The sequence below is a fragment of the Pseudochaenichthys georgianus genome, chromosome 13 (genome assembly GCF_902827115.2).
Source record: "Pseudochaenichthys georgianus chromosome 13, fPseGeo1.2, whole genome shotgun sequence".
NCBI lineage: Eukaryota > Metazoa > Chordata > Actinopteri > Perciformes > Channichthyidae > Pseudochaenichthys > Pseudochaenichthys georgianus.
Genome location: NC_047515.1, coordinates 26,632,064 through 26,650,621, shown reverse-complemented (window position 1 = coordinate 26,650,621; position 18,558 = coordinate 26,632,064).

The window sequence follows — 18,558 nt, the reverse complement described above, 5'->3', positions numbered from 1 at the left end:
TGCGAGTGCTCACAAAGTAACGATGTGAACGGCATAACTTTAGTCCAATCCAAGCTTCTTCCGACAATTCCTGACGGCATATTAGGGGAAAACATGTGCGTGTAGTGGCTGTCTGTAATAGGATTCTTTGTAAGTGTCTTGGTGCGTTTCTTACCAACGGACCCGTTTGCGGAGACAGTATTACCCATGTTTAACGGTTAGTACAATAAAACAAACACTGCAATTAGACAAACAAACATAACAACTCTCAACAACTCAGCCCGACAAAAACTCTTCCAGCCTATTTTAATCCGAATTAGGGAGACTTTCAGAGGGGCCACTAATTATGAGCCCTCTATCCTCATAATTCTCGTGTATCTGCAAACACAGCCAAATTCAGCAATTCATACAACATTCTCAAACCACACATTGGGCACTTTCTTTAGTTCAAAAGCGTAAATAATTGCGGATAATGCTGTATGCTCCTTTTTTCTGCATGCAGCTCTCCCCAGGGGGCGGAGAATCGGCACCTCAGCAGAAATGCTATTTATCCTCTGAAAGCTCCTAAATTCGGCGATTTGTTTAAATACAAATCTTGCGACATTGCTCTAATTCAGAAAATCCACTTTTCTGGTGCATCTCTCAAAAGTTTCTCTGAATATTTGTTGTGTGTAATTGCCTGGTGAGTTAATTCCAAGAAGCACACACAGAGGAGATCGATGAAATTCGATATTCCTAGGTTATCATTAGCCCCAAATATTCTCATAGTTTTCACATAAGCCGTGTTTGCTCGTAGACACCTGTCCCAGCAACAAACACGGGGAAATCGGCCAGGACAATATCCCCTTGACACCGATTCCCGAGGTTATAGATTAGCCTCCAGATGTAAATGAGTAGAGAAACCCAAAAAAAATGCAGCAGCTCAGTTCTCTCAGGTAATTTTAATACACCGTTGATCTCAAACGCTGGCGAGTCAATCTCAAAATAGAAATGTACTCACCAATGTTTGAAAGATCTGAAGGTGCCTGTTCGTGACGCCAATCTGTGAGAGAGATTTTCTTTTCAGCAATGTAGATGGAAGGAATGGAGGCTGGAGTCCGCTTTATATCAAACACTGAGTTTAATGAGAGCCAACGGCCGTGAGTGAGCTCAGAGCGTTTACACAACATGCCATGAGAAAACCCTCCAACTCACTAAAGCATTACACAGAAAACACAGACGATCTACCGGAGAATCCGGGAGGGGCCTCTATTTCGCGCGTCTTCTGATCGATAATTACAAACACATGGATTAAGAGACAAAGACAGTCTGTTAAAGTCCTCTGGCAGTTAGTCACAGTCCCCCAACAGGAAAGCGGAACCTTTAACCCTTTAACCCCTGCTCTAAGTTATAGCAGACCTATGTGAAACACAAAATGCTTTTTGGTACAAACACATAAACAAAAATATTTCCTTCACACGTGACACATGTTTATATGGTATTTCCATAATAAAAAACCCTGGAACTGTTCCCATCTTTATTAAAGCTTCTGAATCATTTTAATTAGCAGCTGTACTGGTTAACATTTTGTAAGTGCTATTATTTATGAATGGCTCGGCTTGTCAGTTAGCCTTATGTATGCATAAAGAAATAGTTTAGCCTTAAAGGCCTCAATTATATATCTTTACGGTTTTGGAGGCTGTTGCTATGTCTATCTTTGAACTTGGAATTGGTGCGGTCTTTGGTGGGTTTGTAAATAATTCAAACAGAACTGTGATTGGCGTGTATCTAAATGTAGTATAAGGGAGGATTCACTTGAGATTAAACCCGAGAATCTCATCTTAATTTAAAAAAAAAGGTAAAAACACTCACAGTAAATGCAAAAATGACACACTGTTATTCACAGGCAAGGAGACCAATGACACATATATAAACATGTTAAGTGGTTATACTCCACAATCCACAAGAGATTTAAATTGTAATGCAATAACTTGTAAGTCTGTAACCTGCTGCGGCTTTGATCCCTCTTTTTATTATTGCTTCAAATAATCACCACTTATTTACAGAAGCTCGATTTCCCTTTAGTGTTTCCTACAACACAGACACACACTCTGAGATCAACACAGCAACATTAACCTCCAAGGCTAGGACCCTCAGTGTCTCATAAGGGAGCCTTTCGTCCATCTGTCTTCCCTTCAGTTTCCAGTATGTATTTTCTCCGAACACAAACTCAGTAACATGTGGAGGCATGTCCAATTGTTGGAGAAGGAGAGCTCAAACTGAGGTGCCAATTTCACTGCTGTTTAAGCAATAAGAAAACTGGGAATTAACTGAAACCCTATAGCTTTCCTGAATAATTAAAATCTTCTTTCACCAAGGAATTGAGTCTTGAAATCTGAATACTGCTGGACCATCAACCAGCAGCTTTTCCATTCTGCAGGCTATGTGCGTAGTGAGATAAAGCTGTCTAATATGGTAATAGCTTTTCAAAAGTTATCCTTAAAAGTTAAAGAGGTGCATTACATTGTTCTGCCTACTCAAGAGACAAAGGTGAAAGACGAAATGTAGTATCCATATCAAAGCTTGTTTGCTTACATTTTTGTAATTGTTTAGTTTCATACATGACATGTATACATACAGGCTTGTTAGAAAAATAATCACTTAACGCTCACTCGTTTGGACTGAATTAGGTGTAGCTTAACGCTTTTTTCCCTTGCAGCTTTTGGCCAATGGAGTGGGGTATAACATTATACTTACTATAATTTTTTTGGGCAATGGCTATGAAGATGTAGCATCTTATTGTGTGTACTCCACAAAATAAAAAAACCAAGGTTATATGATATCATATATGGTTTTCTGTCCTGTGGATTTTTTCATTTAATTATTCAAGTCAAGTCATAAAAGCTGAGAAGGCACGGTCCTTTCAGCAGCAAGCGGAGAAAGCTGTCAGATTTGAATGATCTCTGAGGGGAATTACTGTTGATGACAGATACTGACCTTCACTGTTGGGTTCACCTGTGGTGACAGAACGCCTTTATCCTGTTTCAGATGTATACCCTAGGCTGAACAGAAATATCCTGACTGTGTAGCTTAAGCATTGTAATCATATTGGTTGTCTTCTTGTGTGTTTGTCACTGTGACCTTTTAGAAAAATTGGTTTACTGCAGTAGCTATCCAACAGCTTGAACAATCCAGATATTGGTAATATTTAAATTGTGTATTCATTTGTATATTGAATGAAAAGCCTTTTAACAGTAGGAATATTCTCCCCCTTGGCAACACGTTTGACTATTGCAGATATTGCTTCGGATGTGGCATCCCCCATGATTCTCACAAATTCATGACCAAGCAATGATTAAACCAATTTTAAATAGGGAATGAAAAAGGTTAAACTAACAGGGAGTAAGACCTCGAGGTATTTCCTGGTTGCAATATTTTTTTAAGAAAGTCAATCCTACAATTAACAAAAAACACTGTGATATTGATACAAAATGAGGAATAATAAAAGGATATAAAAGAACACTAATGTTTTATTTTGACTTCATCCAAGTCTGAATGCTTAGACTTTAATTAAAATCATTTTCTTGATGGATTTGTCTGCATCGAACATTTTCTGCTTGATGTAAGATACACTTTTCAAATTATTCAGAAGGTGTTCGTCAAGATGAATAGTAATTGTGTTTTTTTTGTTCATCTGCATTCACAGTGAGACTTTAGACGAGATAAAGCAATGTCGATTGTGATGCCATTAGGGAGGAAGCAGTACCTCTTCAGCGGCAGCAAATCAATTGCATGGTGAATGCAAGTTAAAAGTGTCAAACAAGAACAAAGTGAAGCTTCAAAATGTGGAAGTCATTTCATCGCAAAGTGTGCCTGCGGGAAGAAATTGTAAGACAAAGCAAAATATGGCGATGGATATGATTGGATCAATTAGATATGCTTCACACCTTGTTTCATCTCCGGTCCCGCAAACGTGGTTTTATATGCGTAGAGGACAATGTGGTGTTGAAAGAAGATAAATTCAGCAAGCTGAGTTTTTCAACACAATCCCAATCTCTTGGCCCCTCTCTCTAACTAACTGATTCCACTTGGCTCTTGCCTGCTTTAGAGGAGGTCTGTGAAGTAATTTGTTCATCTACCCCCCTATGCAGGGTACTAATCTAAATCTCAAATCTATCAGATCAGCAGCCTGAGATTGGTAAAGGAGCAGTGGAATGTGTTGTTAATTGTGATGGGCATCATGGGGATGAAAGTGAGAGATTGGAGAGCTCTCTTGGCGCTGATAGTCATAATAACATGCTTGGCTTGGCTCTTAAGATCAAATAAGTGTGTCTCCACTATAGCTCTTCTTCTTTCGTATAACGTTAGATGTCCAACTCGGTGTCGTGTAGCCATGCCCGCATCTCTGGTCCTAGGTCGAAGAGGCTGGCTTCCGAGGGTGGTCTATATAAGGGGCAGATGGTGATTATATGGACAGCGGTCTGCTCAGGGTCACCGCACTCGCATGCCGCACTGTCCGCCAAGCCCCACGTCTTCATCGAGGTTTTAAAGCGACCGACCCCAGTTCGTAGACGGTTTAGAGTGGTCCACTGCCGGCGCGGTAGGTCGTCTCCTCCAATGGTGCCATCTCCTGGGTCCCAGATGTAACGGTGGATTCGGGAGGGCCCGGCTGACACCCACTCCTGCTTCCAAGCTGCTGCCAACCATGCATCTCTGGAGATGTCCTCAGAGGTGGAGTTGAGCATCTCTTGAGCTGCTATGTTGTAGGGGTGGCGGGACTTGAGTCTGTTTGGAGGTGCTGGAGTTATTGTGGTGTGGTGCAGGATGTGCCAGTCATACTTTTGTGCCTTCCTGGCCAGGGCGAGGGTGGCAGCCTCCCGTCGGAGGCCGGCCGGTGCTATTCCCGCGAGGACTGGCAAGAGGGACACAGGGGTAGGCTTTAAGCATCCAGTTATTATTCTGAGGGAGGTATTGATAGCCACGTCGACCTTTTTCGCATGAGGGCTTCTATAGCTCTGTTTCAAGTGTTCCACTTTCTACTTTAAAACACTGTTACGGCCCCCCTCCAGTCCTTTCCTGATCTCAGCAGGACTGTAGCAAGCACACTGAGATCAATGTCTTTGGTATTTTTAATGGGGATTTCTTTCTTTTGTCCTATCAAATAAGAAGAAATTAACTACAGCTCCCTCGAAACATTTGGGAAAGAAACATGCATCACCAAGATTAACCTTCTGTCACGTACTGTACCCCACTAATTGCTCACTGGAGGTTAAGGTTATGCTGTTGGGGAAACTGATTTGACAGAGTGTATATCAGTGCATTTTTACTTTTATTGTAGTTTCTTGGGGATGTGATTTTTCTTCCTCAAAAGAAGTTTTGGAACAAATGTAACTTCTATCTGATGATGGTGCTTAATTTAAAGCCAGAATCTATTCAAGGTTGTTATATTTTACCTGTTGCTGTAATCCATATCCATCCATATGTTTGTTTAATATATGTAACCTAAAATAAAATATATTCCCTAAAGTAAAAGTCAGGGGATAACCACATTCATTAGGAGTATTGCTTTTTCACGCTTACTCTGTTGCTGCTTTGTACAACTGAATTTCCCCTCGGGGATTAATAAAGGTTCATCTTATCTTATCTTATTAAACTAATTTCAACGTCCTTTTAACCGTTGCTTGTCCGCCAAGTAATTTTTGGTCCATTAACGGTCTTAACCATTAGGTATGAGAGCCTTGGTTTCTATGTTAGCTGTTGCCCCAAGAGACATCAACATCTTAGCGGCTGAAGCATCACCTACAGCAGGATATAAAGCAGGACTGGGACATTGGTTTTATCTTGTGAGCGACAACCTGATACAGAATATAAGGGAGAGATTTACATCTACACTATATCTAATTAAAGGTTTATCAGATTTCCAATTGTCTAAAAACACCATTTCGCCCTCAATACACTTCTATTGAATGTATTGATGTATCTAGATCCTGGCTTAGCGACTGGTATGAGGGAGACCGAAAGACTTATAACAGACAACATATAGTCAATATATATGTTCTACCTTGCTGCAAATAATATCAAGAGGATTTCACCAATGGATTTAAAAGGGATTTGCTACAAATTCAATGGAAATGTTAACAAGTATGACATGACCTTTACGAGGATTATAGATTAGGTAGAATATGATTTCACAGGGTTATCAACAAAGCTAAAATAAGCCATCATGTGCCATTAAAGGTTTATTTTGATTAGAAAGTAACGGTTACATATTCTCAGAGTCTAAAACGGCACCCTCAAACAACCAAAAGATAAGGCATGGTGCAATGGGGCTAAAAATGTAAAACTGCTGTTCTTCAACTTCTTTAACAAGAAACACAAACAGGTGTTAAGATGTTATCACGACTTTCGAGTGAACGTGCACTTTCATAATCTACTGGAGGCATATTTGTATATAAGCTAGCTATTAATTTCCTATCCCAAATGTAAACAATTATGTATGAAATATTCAGGGCTGCAGGAAATTATGAAGAAGCTGTTCATGTTTGTGTCGGGGGTGCAAAGACAAACCTGTTGTCTAAGTATAAACTGACCGTTGTATTAAGCTGATTAATAACAGGAAAAATTGGGCAGACATTAGCGCATAGAACGACCTTTTATATATTACATTTCATTTAAATTACACAAAGAGGGAAAAGACGTCTTCAACGCCAATTTGGACATGACTTTGGAGCGTGATTTGGCGCTTAGTAGCTTAAATTCGCGCTTTACGGCATTATGTGACAAGGGGAGAAGGGAATGTGGGTTTGTGGCGGGGTGGGTGTAAATGAAGCTTAGCGCAAGTTCAATAAGGAAGACCTAACACGAGTCACTTACACGTCACTCGATGGCTCCCTTCCCCCCTCATTAAATATGAGGGCGTCACCCCTCAGCAGCCAATAGCTGCACATGCTACATTCCTTCAATGCCTGCTCTTCCTCCCTGTCAGTTGTCATTTGCAGATGACCGCAACCCGCCTCCACCCCTCTCGCCTCCAGTCTCCTCCAGGACAAAGCTAAACCTTCCTTCTTCAGACCGGTCTCACCTACTCAGCACCACCACCAGTGTCTAGACCCCGGGGATTTCATCGGAGCGGTGCTTTCCCTCCTGAATGATTATCCTGCAAACCGGGGCCTAATCGCCAAACACCATTACATTCTCCTGTTGTATTATCACGGCAATCATTTCATTCATATGACGTGTAAACAATAAATATGTAATTCTTACATCACGTCTCTCCGGTTTGAAATAGCTGTTGTGTAGCTTTTTTCACCCGGGTGCCAAGAGACACTCTGGAAAAATCGAGGTTCATGGTTAAATCCTACACCCAATGTATGTTTAGTGCAACATTTTAGATTTGCTGTAAATTGCTCTCTATTGAAGGATTTAATACATGCTCAGCTTGTGACATTTGTGTCAGAATCTGAACCCTAGATGAATAATGCCCCTTTGAGGAAGTTTTGAGAACATAACCAACCTCTTACTTTGACGACACGTGTGTGTGTGTTTTTTATATTACATCATGTTACTTGTTAGAGGCTTTTATCCAAAGCGACTTACATACTCAACACTGTGGGCAATCCCCACAAGAGCAATTTGGGGTGAAGTGTCTTGCCCAGGGACACAACGACATGCTGACTGCAGTGGGGTTTGAACCTGTGCTCCCCTGATCCAAACACCAAGGCTCTATCCACTGTGCCCCACGCCCCCCTTATATTGTTTACTAACTAGAAGCTCAACCAGAAAAACATTGGAAACAGTTACTCTTAACATTCCATGTTTCCATAGTAACACAAATACACTGGCCAACTGGCCCTGTGTACGTGGTGAGGGAAAAACATGAAAGAAAAGGCACATCATTTGATTGCTAGTGTCACAGTTGGTGGTGAATTATGTCCTTACAGTCCACCACAGAGTCACCATGTGTTATTGTTTTTGAGTCCTGTCCTATCTCCTGCAGCAGTCAATGTGCCCCCTGTCTGCATGCTGTCCTCCATGCCATTCATACTCAATAATGCATTCTGTAAGCTAAGTGACTGAGGTGCCTGGGTAGAGTGACAGGAAGAGAGCGGCAGCAACAGCATTAACTGGAGCTTTGAGGTGTGCCATGTAAGGAAAAGAGAGGCTTGTGATGAAAGCACTTCTTTGAAAAGTTGGATGTAATCTTCGCTGAAGCCTGAAGGACAAGAGGTGTAGGCAGGAGGAAATTAAACAGATACATATCTGAGTGCTGTTTGATATACTGGCACTTCCTTCATCATGGGAGCTTATCCAAGGAGAGAGGTGTTTGGACGTTTGAATGATATCCAATGTGATCCCTTTATAGTAGCAATACATGCTTTTCTTGCTCTCATGGTTTATTCTGGAGAAAGAGGAACCAATTTAAAAATGGTTCTTAAGTCACGGGCACATGAAGTGAGTCTTGTATAATTAAGTCTATAATATCCTTCCACATTACTTCTCTGCAGTCTTGGGGAGGAAAACTTGCATATATAAAAATTCTGCAGAAACCATTCATTATATTTAGTAATGATATACTTCTACTATATCTGCATTGTTGGACTTTTGTATCTCAGTACACTTCCAAGTCTGTGGTGTATATGTGTTCCTTAAAGCAAAACATATTAAAACAATAAAAAAGTAAAATGTAAAGCCTAATATGAATGCAGACTACAGACCACAAGTCAAACTCATTCCAGTGCATCAGAGTTGTACAGACTATTATCTTAGCTGCAATGCCAGAACAATGTAAAACAAAATCACTAACTAATCAATTTATCCAGAGAACACATATTCTATAGTCAACAATGCTCTTCTAATTATTTATGTTACGTCTTTGTATAACCTATCCATTACATTTAATTATAACCTTTGAGACAGAAAACAATCAACTCAGGCAATAGGCTGTGTGAAAAAGCAAAGGGTTGCTATTGCTTTGTCTGACAGGAAACAAAAACACACAATTATAGACGACTACAAAACATCAAAACAATTGTTTTGCGCAAATGACCCTTTAAAAGAGATTGATCGTCCTTATGGCTGCTAATGTGGTGCCATCCCAAAAACGATATTATATAGCATGAAAATGAAAATGTGTTTTTCTTCACCTAAATCATCAGGGACTTCTTTTCACAAATTACATTGACAGAGAAAAAAAGCGCACGAAAGCCAAATCCATGTCTTTGATTCATGAAAGAATTCTCATTACAAAAAACCTAAATGAATTAAATCACCTAGGCAGTCATGGAGTGCACCCGAGCAAATGCTCTAGCCACTTACTACACAAATATAACAAACAAAAACAAAAAAAGTTCAATGGAGACAGCTTGAGTCTCTCATTGCTTATACCTAACAGGAAAGTGTTCCAAACATTTGACAGCCTTTACCACAAAACAGCAATACCGGAAAACATAGCTTGCCTTGGACAGAAACACAACAGTGAGTAAGACCAGTTACTTAAACATAGAGTAAGATCAACCTGACCTATTTTCCCCTACAAAACTCAGAGTCAACCAACAAGCTGTGTGAATACTCCCCGACTGAAATAGGTCACCATGTCCTTTATCCAGCACCGGAAATAATCCCGGACGAGACCCCACTTGTTACAACCTTGTGAGTTTTTGCGGATGATTTGGTCTTTGGAAAATGCATGTAAAACTCTCCCAGATCCCGCACCGTTCGTACAACAAAAAGCACAACAATAACCCATGTTAATTCAGTTTTATTTTCGAAAAACATGTGACCGAGACTGCCAAGTCGGGATATTTGGTCCAGAGACTGTTTGGCCACTATTACGTCACGCGCGGAGGCTGCTGGGAATTACATGTCAGAAATTCAGACGGCTTTGGGTCGAGTTTTGGATCAATAAAAAGCTTTTTTTGGGTGTATTATCTCGATTTAAATTTAAAAAAAAATACAGGCAGTCTTAAAAACAACATTTCTATAAAAAATTTGCATATTTAGAAGCTTTGCATTTGATCTTTAAGGCTGGAACAAATAGGGAGGCCACACAGAGTTAAATGCCAAATATCTGTTTATTTAACAAGTTAAGGAAAAACACCTCTGATGAATAGTGTACGTAAGAATCAGACTGTCAGTAGTGTCAGCAGTGTGTGGAAGGGTGTTGTAGCATGTTGGAGGGTGCATCAAACCTAACACAGGCTGTAGGCTGAGGTTGCTGCAGCAGGCCAGGATCAGAATCAGAGACTGAACCTTGCAGCTGGGCAACCTTTATACCTTATTGAGGCTCCACCTCTAGATGGGCAGGCACAAACAGGACGAAACGATAGTTACGGCTGTAACTACGGTTCTATGAGTCCCGGATGACCGCCAGAGGCGGTGCTTTAGCACTGGATATGTCCATCGCGCGCATGCGCAGCTCGAGTACCAATAACAACAAAGTCACCTGTGACCCACGTGACACTGGCTATATCAGCCGGTATTGTCAGAGGATCTGTTCCCCGAATCTTCTCGCGAGCACACAAGAATTCTGAGTGACAGGGAACTCTGGTGGTCATCCGGGACTCATAGAACCGTAGTTACAGCCGTAACTATCGTTCTATTTCGTCCCTACTGACCGCCAGAGGCGGTGCTTTAGCACTGGATGACCTATACCAACAATGTCATGAAGAATCCAAGCCCTTGCTCACCACTGGAAGCAGCGGAGCTCGGCAAAAGGACCACGCCCAAAGAATGGGGAGTGGCGACATTGACCTGATGACAACTGGAGAATGTGCCAGAAGACGCCCACGACGCCGCGGCGCAGATGGTCTCCAGGGGCACCCCTCTCAGGGCAGCCCAATATGTTGAGATGCTCCTTGTAGAGTGGCATCTCAGCCTGGTGGCAGGGGGCGGCCACTGGCCCCGTAAGCCTGTGAGATGGTATCGACAACCCAGTGGGGAAGCCACTGGTTAGAGGGCCTAACCTCCTTTAGTGCCGCCAGGGCAAACTCAAGAGTTGCTCCTCCTGCCGTATACAGGCAGTAGCCTTGATATACGCCCTTTGGGCACCCCCCGGGCACAGCAACTTCGATGTGCCGTACTCCTGAATGTCAAAGCGTGCCAGCTGGGCAGGCTGATTGAAGTGAGTTTGTGGAAGGACCCCGGGCGGGAATGCCACATTTGCCCAAAGGGCAACGCATGAGAGTCCCCCTCGGGCATGTATTGTTTATGGAGAGGACATGCAACTCCCCGACTCACTTCCCTGAGGCTATGGCAAGCAGAAATGCTGCCTTTGTGGGCAGCCACCTAAGCCCCACCTGGGCCAGGGGCTTGAAGGGAGGAGGTGATAGGGCATCCGGCAGCAAGGGCAGGTCCCAAGCCGGAGCCCTCGGGGTGCAAGGGGGACGCTGCCGTAAAGCCCCTCTCATAAAGAGGGACACCGACCTGTGGCACCCCGCCGTGGCGCCGTCGACCCGAACATGCTGGGCAGAATCGCAGCCACATAAATTCAGAGTGGAGTGAGAACGTCCACTATCTAGAAGGGACTGTTGTCTAAGCAACAATGTACATGCTGTCCCCAAGGAACACGCACATTCTTGCCCCCCAGTTGGGGTAGAAAGTGCGTGAGTGCAAGCTGCACGGCCCGAAGCTCTAGCACGTTGACCTGGCGCGCACTCTGCTGGGCAGACCACTGACCCTGAACGGTCCTGCCCTGCCGCACTGCACCCCACCCTGAGAGACATGCACCTATGGTGATGGTCTCCTGGCGGGATGGGATGGCGCCCATGGGCACGCCTACCAGAGATAGGCCCTGCCCCTCCAGCGTGACGGAGAGTGGAGCAATGCTGCAACACCCTGACTTCACTGTGCCTGTGCCACTTGGCGTCCAAGTGAAGGCTGTTCAGCCACATCTGCATGGGGCACAACGACAGCGGGCCTAAGGGCCCAGCGGCCGAGGCAGCTGCCAGTCTGCCCAAGGGCCGGAGGAACTGAATATAAGGCACCCTCTTGCCCGGCCCACGTGGAAGTAGGCATCCCTCGGTTGGGAACCACTCCACCTGTGCGTATGCAGTAGTCAGCATATAGAATGGCAGCACCTTCAGGAATCTGTTGATTCCTCTGAGGTCCAAGATCGGGCGAAATCCGCCGACTTTCTTGCTCACGAGAAAGTATGCCGAGTAGAACCCCCTGGCTAAGCAGACGGTCTTACTGGGTTGATTGCGTCCTTGGACAAAAGGACGGACAACTCTTGGCCCAGAGGTAGGGCCCCTGCCGGATCGCTGACGACTGTCAATTAGACCCAGCCGAAGGCTAGGGGCCGGAGCTGCGGTCCGTACCCCTGGGTTAAGGTGAAAACCACCCAAGGGACGGAAGTACAGACTGCCCAGAAACTGAGCTGCTGCTGGGAAAGCAGCCGCCGACCACCCCCGGGATTTCAGAGCCCAGCCCCCCGGACCCTGGAGCCTCGTGGGGGGTTCTGGTTAGGCTCTGGGGCACGAGGCCGCCTGGAAGGCGGGCGACATGGGGCACGAAAGTCATTGGGAGGCGGTTGAGTGGGCCGCTAAGACCTCTGCAGACCACCCCTGTAATCCAGCGGCTGAGTGCGGCTGCTAGAGCGGCCCCTGGGCCTGCTGGGAGTGGGCACAGGTCTGCGAGGACCCGAGTGCTGCTGCCTGGTCTGCCTAGCTTGGGCGGCACACTCCAGTGCCTCCGAGGGCAGCTGATCTAAACAGCTCCCCTGGTTCGACTGGTACGCGACGGAGGACTCTCCGTCAACCGGAGGAGGTGCGTCAGCCGAAGGAGGGGCGCCAACCGAAGGAGGGGCGCCAACCGAAGGAGGGGGGGGGGGTTAGCAGCCCCTACACCGGGCCCAGGCTGAAGGGCCAAGAGGCGACTTCATCATGCCCCTATCGGCAGCTAGCCGATCCACTTTAGAGGACAGCCTATTTCTAGTCCTTCTATTGGGGGGAGCACACAAAGCCATCGCTCCCTCAAGTCGCCGGAAACGGCCGAATTGATCTGGAGGAGTACGTGACAAGGAGAGGTGTCTGTTGGCTGCTGCCAGACGTTCCACCTCAGTGATTCGAGCCACTCTGAGCACCCGAGGCATGCAGCTACAGCTCATGCAGGCGTTTACCGTGAGAACCTCCCTCAGATGCTCGAATTTCGTCCCCACTGACCGCCAGAAGCGGCCGAGGCAGGAGGGGCAGCGGTCGTGGCCGTCCTCGGGCTCAAGAGAAACCCTACAGGCGCTACATGAATGAACCATTCTGTAGGTAGCCAGATGCAGCGTAGCCGGGAGCGGGTGCGGGAACACGCCTTCACCAGCTACCTGCTTAATGGAAAGAGTAGAGCGTTGCTGCTACTCGCCGAACAGAAAGAGGGATGTAATTACACCCACGTTACGGCAGAGCGGGAGCGAGATCACTGCCTTCACCTAGCTGGATTAGTAAATAAGGCAGTTTACCAAGAGCGGGGGCGAAAACACTGCCTTCACTGGCTGAGCTAGAGGCGAGTGCCAGATGCAGCGTAACCGGGAGCGTGTGCGGGAACACAGCCTTCACCAGCTACCTGCTTAACGGAACCAGGCAGTTTAGCGTCTACCAGGAGCGGGGGCGAGAACACTGCCTTCACTGGTTAAATTAAGACGAATGCCAGATGCAGCGTAACCGGGAGCGGGTGCGGGAACGCAGCCTTCACCAGCTACCTGCTTAACAGAATAAACAAGGCAGTTTAGCGTCTACCAGGAGCGGGGGCGAGAACACTGCCTTCACTGGTTGAGTTAGAGACGAATGCCAGATGCAGTGTAACCGGGAGCGGGTGTGGGAACACAGCCTTCACCAGCTACCTGCTTAACAGAAAAACAAGGCAGTTTGGCATCTACCAGGAGCGGGGGCAAGAACTGCCTTCACTGGTTGAGTTAGAGACGAATGCCAGATGCAGCGTAACCGGGAGCGGGAACACAGCCTTCACCAGCTACCTGCTTAACAGAAAAAACAAGGCAGTTTGGCGTCTACCAGGAGCGGGGGCAAGAACTGCCTTCACTGGTTGAGTTAGAGACGAATGCCAGATGCAGCGTAACCGGGAGCGGGTGCGGGAACACAGCCTTCACCAGCTACCTGCTTAACAGAAAAACAAGGCAGTTTGGCGTCCACCAGGAGCGGGGGCGAGAACTGCCTTCACTGGTTGAGTTAGAGACGAATGCCAGATGCAGTGTAACCGGGAGCGGGTGCGGGAACACAGCCTTCACCGGCTACCTGCTTAACGGAGAAACAAGGCAGTTCCGCGTCTACCAGGAGCGGGGGCGAGAACACTGCCTTCACTGGTCGAGTTAGAGACGAATGCCAGATGCAGCGTAACCGGGAGCGGGTGCGGGAACACAGCCTTCACCAGCTACCTGCTTAACAGAAAAAACAAGGCGGTTTGGCGTCTACCAGGAGCGGGGGCGAGAACTGCCTTCACTGGTTGAGTTAGAGACGAATGCCAGATGCAGTGTAACCGGGAGCGGGTGCGGGAACACAGCCTTCACCGGCTACCTGCTTAACGGAAAAACGAGGCCGTTTGGCGTCTACCAGGAGTGGGGGCGAGAACTGCCTTCACTGGTTAAGTTAGAGTCGAACGCCAGATGCAGTGTAACCGGGAGCGGGAACACAGCCTTCACCGGCTACCTGCTGAACGGGAAGAGTAGAGCGGTGCTACTACTCGCCGAACAGAAAAAAGGGATGTAGCTACATCCGCATTACCGGTAGAGGGAGCGGGAGCGAGAGCACTGCCTTCACCTAGCTGGGTAAAATAAAGAAGCTAACAGTATACGCAAGACGTTAGCCGAGCGGCTGCTGCTAACGATCAAGCGAGATCAAGTCAAATAACACACATGTTTAAGACCAGATAACTAGCTTCTAAAGAATAGAATAGCACAGAGCCGTAGTTACAGCAGTAACCATGGCCAGGGCTCACACGGCATCTAACCGTAGTTACAGTAGTAACTATGGCCAGTACTTACACGGCTTAGACCGTAGTTACAGTCGCAACTCTGGCCAGTACTTGCACGGCTTGGATACTTACACAGCATAGAGCCGTAGTTACAGTAGTAACTCTGGCCAGTACTTGCACGGCTTGGAACCGTAGTTACAGTAGTAACTATGGCCAGTACTTACATGGTTTAGAACCGTAGTTACAGTAGTAACTATGGCCAGTACTTACACGGCATAGAGCCGTAGTTACGGTATTGCCTATGGCAGTACGTGCACGGCTTGGAACCGTAGTTACAGTAGTAACTATGGCCAGTACTTACGGCTTAACCCTGTAGTTACAGTATTAACTATGGCCAGTACTTACACAGCTTGGAACCGTAGTTACAGTAGTAATTATGGCCAGTACTTACGGCTTAGTACCTTAGTTACAATAGTAACTGTGGCCGGTGCCTAAAAGTGTCAGCCAACGGCTGCCCACTAGACAATATAATATTGGGAGGATGAAATCCTCCTTAATGGCCATACATGCAGAGCACATGGCACAAACAGTGAAGATTGTTCTCTGCATATCGTCCTAGTACTAGGAGCAGTAAATACCACGATATAGCGCTACTGCAACCATACCATGCGTTTACCGGGAGCAGCAGCGAGAGCACTGCCCTCACCGGCTGAGTTAAATAATGAAGCTTAACCGTACATGCAAGGTGTTAGCCAAGCGGCTGCTGCTAACAATCAAGCAACCAAGTCAGAACACAATGTTAAGACCAGATAATTAGCTTCTAAGAAATAGAACAGCCCGCATAGAACCGTGTCTGGTTACAGTAGTAACCGCACATGCCGAGCACACAGCACCCGCCGTGAAGATGTTCTCTGCATATCATCCTAGTGCTAGGAGTCTAGTACTAGGAGCAGTAATACAACGAACTAGCGCTACTGCAATCAAACCCTATGCTACAGGGAGCGGGAGCACTGCCCTGAGTTAATAGTTAAGCTCAACAGCAAGGTGTTAGCCAAGCGGCTGCTGCTAACAATCAAGCGACCAAGTCAGAACACAAATGTTAAGACCAGATAATAGCTTCTAGAAAATAGAAAGTACTTACCTTACTTTCTGCATCTAAACGAAAAACGGGTTTAAAGTATGACACTCTTGGCTTTCCATACTAAATCGAATGAGGGACGCAGCCAAAGCTGGGACTCAAATGCTAATGATAGCTCGGGCACAACGCCACAAGCAGAACTTTCAAAAGAGCATAAGGGCAACTTTATGGGAGAGGAAGCGGGAACACTGTCGTCACCAGAAAGTCTAAGCCACAAACAATAAGACGGTAATCAGGACAACTTGGCTGGGAGCGGGTGTGGAAACACAGCATCACCAGCAACAAGCTGACACAAACCTGTCTGTCGAGGCTCTGCACAGCCGGCGCAGCTCCTGGAGGACGCGTCTAACGACCCGTAGCTCCGACTGTCAGTCGCGAAGCTTCACGCGGCGGTTTGCAGAGAAATCCCTCAGATCAAACGTTCAAACCTGAACGCTGTAGGCTACGAAAACGTAGCCACGGTACCCTCGCGCAGCGAGAAGATGAAAAGGAACAGATCCTCTGACAATACCGGCTGATATAGCCGGTGTCACGTGGGTCACAGGTGACTTTGTTGTTATTGGTACTCGAGCTGCGCATGCGCGCGATGGACATATCCAGTGCTAAAGCACCGCCTCTGGCGGTCAGTAGGGACGAAATAGAACTCCCAGTACCTGCCAGAGGACAGCAAGGCAGGGAGCACAGCCAGGCAGAAGGGGGGAGGGGTCGTCACAACACCTACTAGATTTATCTAACAAACTGTCTTAGTAGTGATGGTACAAAAAGTCCAGAGTGTGTGATGCTGCTGAAGTATGCAAAGTGAAGGTTATCAAAAAGTGCAAAGTGTTGGGTTTACTTAGGAAGATGGGAGTGAGAAGATCCTTCATTAATAATTTTACAGGAATAAAATGACACCAAGCATGATAAGAATGCAATGAAGAAAACAAGGCCTTTCAATTGCAAAAAGGGTCAATTGCTTTGAGAGTGCACTCTGTAGTAAAGGAATATATTATAATTTAAAATCATCCAGTCAATAGTTAAAGAACATCTTTTGTAAGCTGGTTACTTTATGAGAGAATAAAAGCTTCAACCCAGTATCCTGAATAGGACTTCACCCAGGTGAGAAATAGCACTTGTCCCTTGCAGCAGGCAACAACCTTGGGGAATTGTAAAAGACCGACCTGGGTGTTTTTCCACTGTCATCTTCCAGAGTGAGAGGTCGCTAAGAGAGGACAAGGGCAAAAAACGTTTTCCATATCATCACTGTGAGAAAAAACTCCTCCCTCAGGAGAGACGATAGATCACTCAATCAATTACCATGGCAAGGACAAGGGGAGGCTGCAGAGTCCTGGCCCTGATGAGGTGGCACACCTGGATTAAAAGACACAGCTGCATCAGTCATGATTGTAGCTGCTTAACACCGCAGGATACCACTCAATGGCTAGATTAACCCTGCCAGTTAAGAGGGGCTCTGGAGAAAGCATGTAATGGCTCTCCTCAGAGAAGCTAAATATACTGATAAGAAGCCAGATTACATCCTACGATTAAGATAAAAGCTGTGTGTGTCAGGCAACCCTTTTACCACTGCAACATAATAACATTTTAAAGTCTTTATGCAAACATAACACTGGTCTCTTAAACTCTTAGACAGGCGGAACATTGTACAGTGATTTAAGTCAGAAAAGAAGATCTAACATTTCATCTGTAGCATGCCGATATCCAATTAAATTGATTGTGTAAGTTGTTGAGAACCCTATTATGTATTTCCATTGCTAGAGATGAGCTTTACAACAAGGTCGTTAAGCTTTTTAATGCAGCAGAACATCTTTAATATGTGTGGGTAAAAATAAGCTATGGTGAGCTGCATTTATACTCATTATGAACCTGTCAGTTAAATCAATTACTGTGCCATTCAAAACAATTATACAAGTTGGTATGATTGCGTTGCACTAGCAATAAGCAAGAGCACATAACAAAGGATAAGGTGGGAAAAAAAACACAAGGTGTTGTTGTAATTCTGTGTGAATTTATAGGTTTCATATACCTGGTGTCTTTGGAACTAGCAACTTACATTACATTATCTTCTTCCTGTTTGTCCCCCTATTAGAAAATGTAATTAGTTTAGTGCCTGCAAACACAATTACTGGCTGATAGAAGGCATCCGATGTGTCACCGTATGTGTGAAAAGGTTGGGGCAGCACCATTGATTTAGTTAGGGCCTGATTAGATGTGGTTGGAAAAGTGAGTTACATTTTTCAGGAACTTTCAGTAGAACAATAGTGTAGTTGAACACAAATGTTTGTTTCGTTTAAATGATAAAAGGACAAAAATGCTGTTAGTCAGGTTAGACAATGACACAGCTCCGTGGATTCCGCAGATGTGTGTCATTCCCATCTGTTAAACTGTCACCAGACGGTTTACTGTTGATAACAATCACACAAATGTGCTTTGCTTCCAATTTGTGAGATACGAAAGGCCTCATAAATTCCAAATGGGAGTTGATGCAGTAAAAAGGTCACTTTAGACTATAAATCATGGTACCCAATCTGAAATCCACGTCCCTCTCCTGGGAG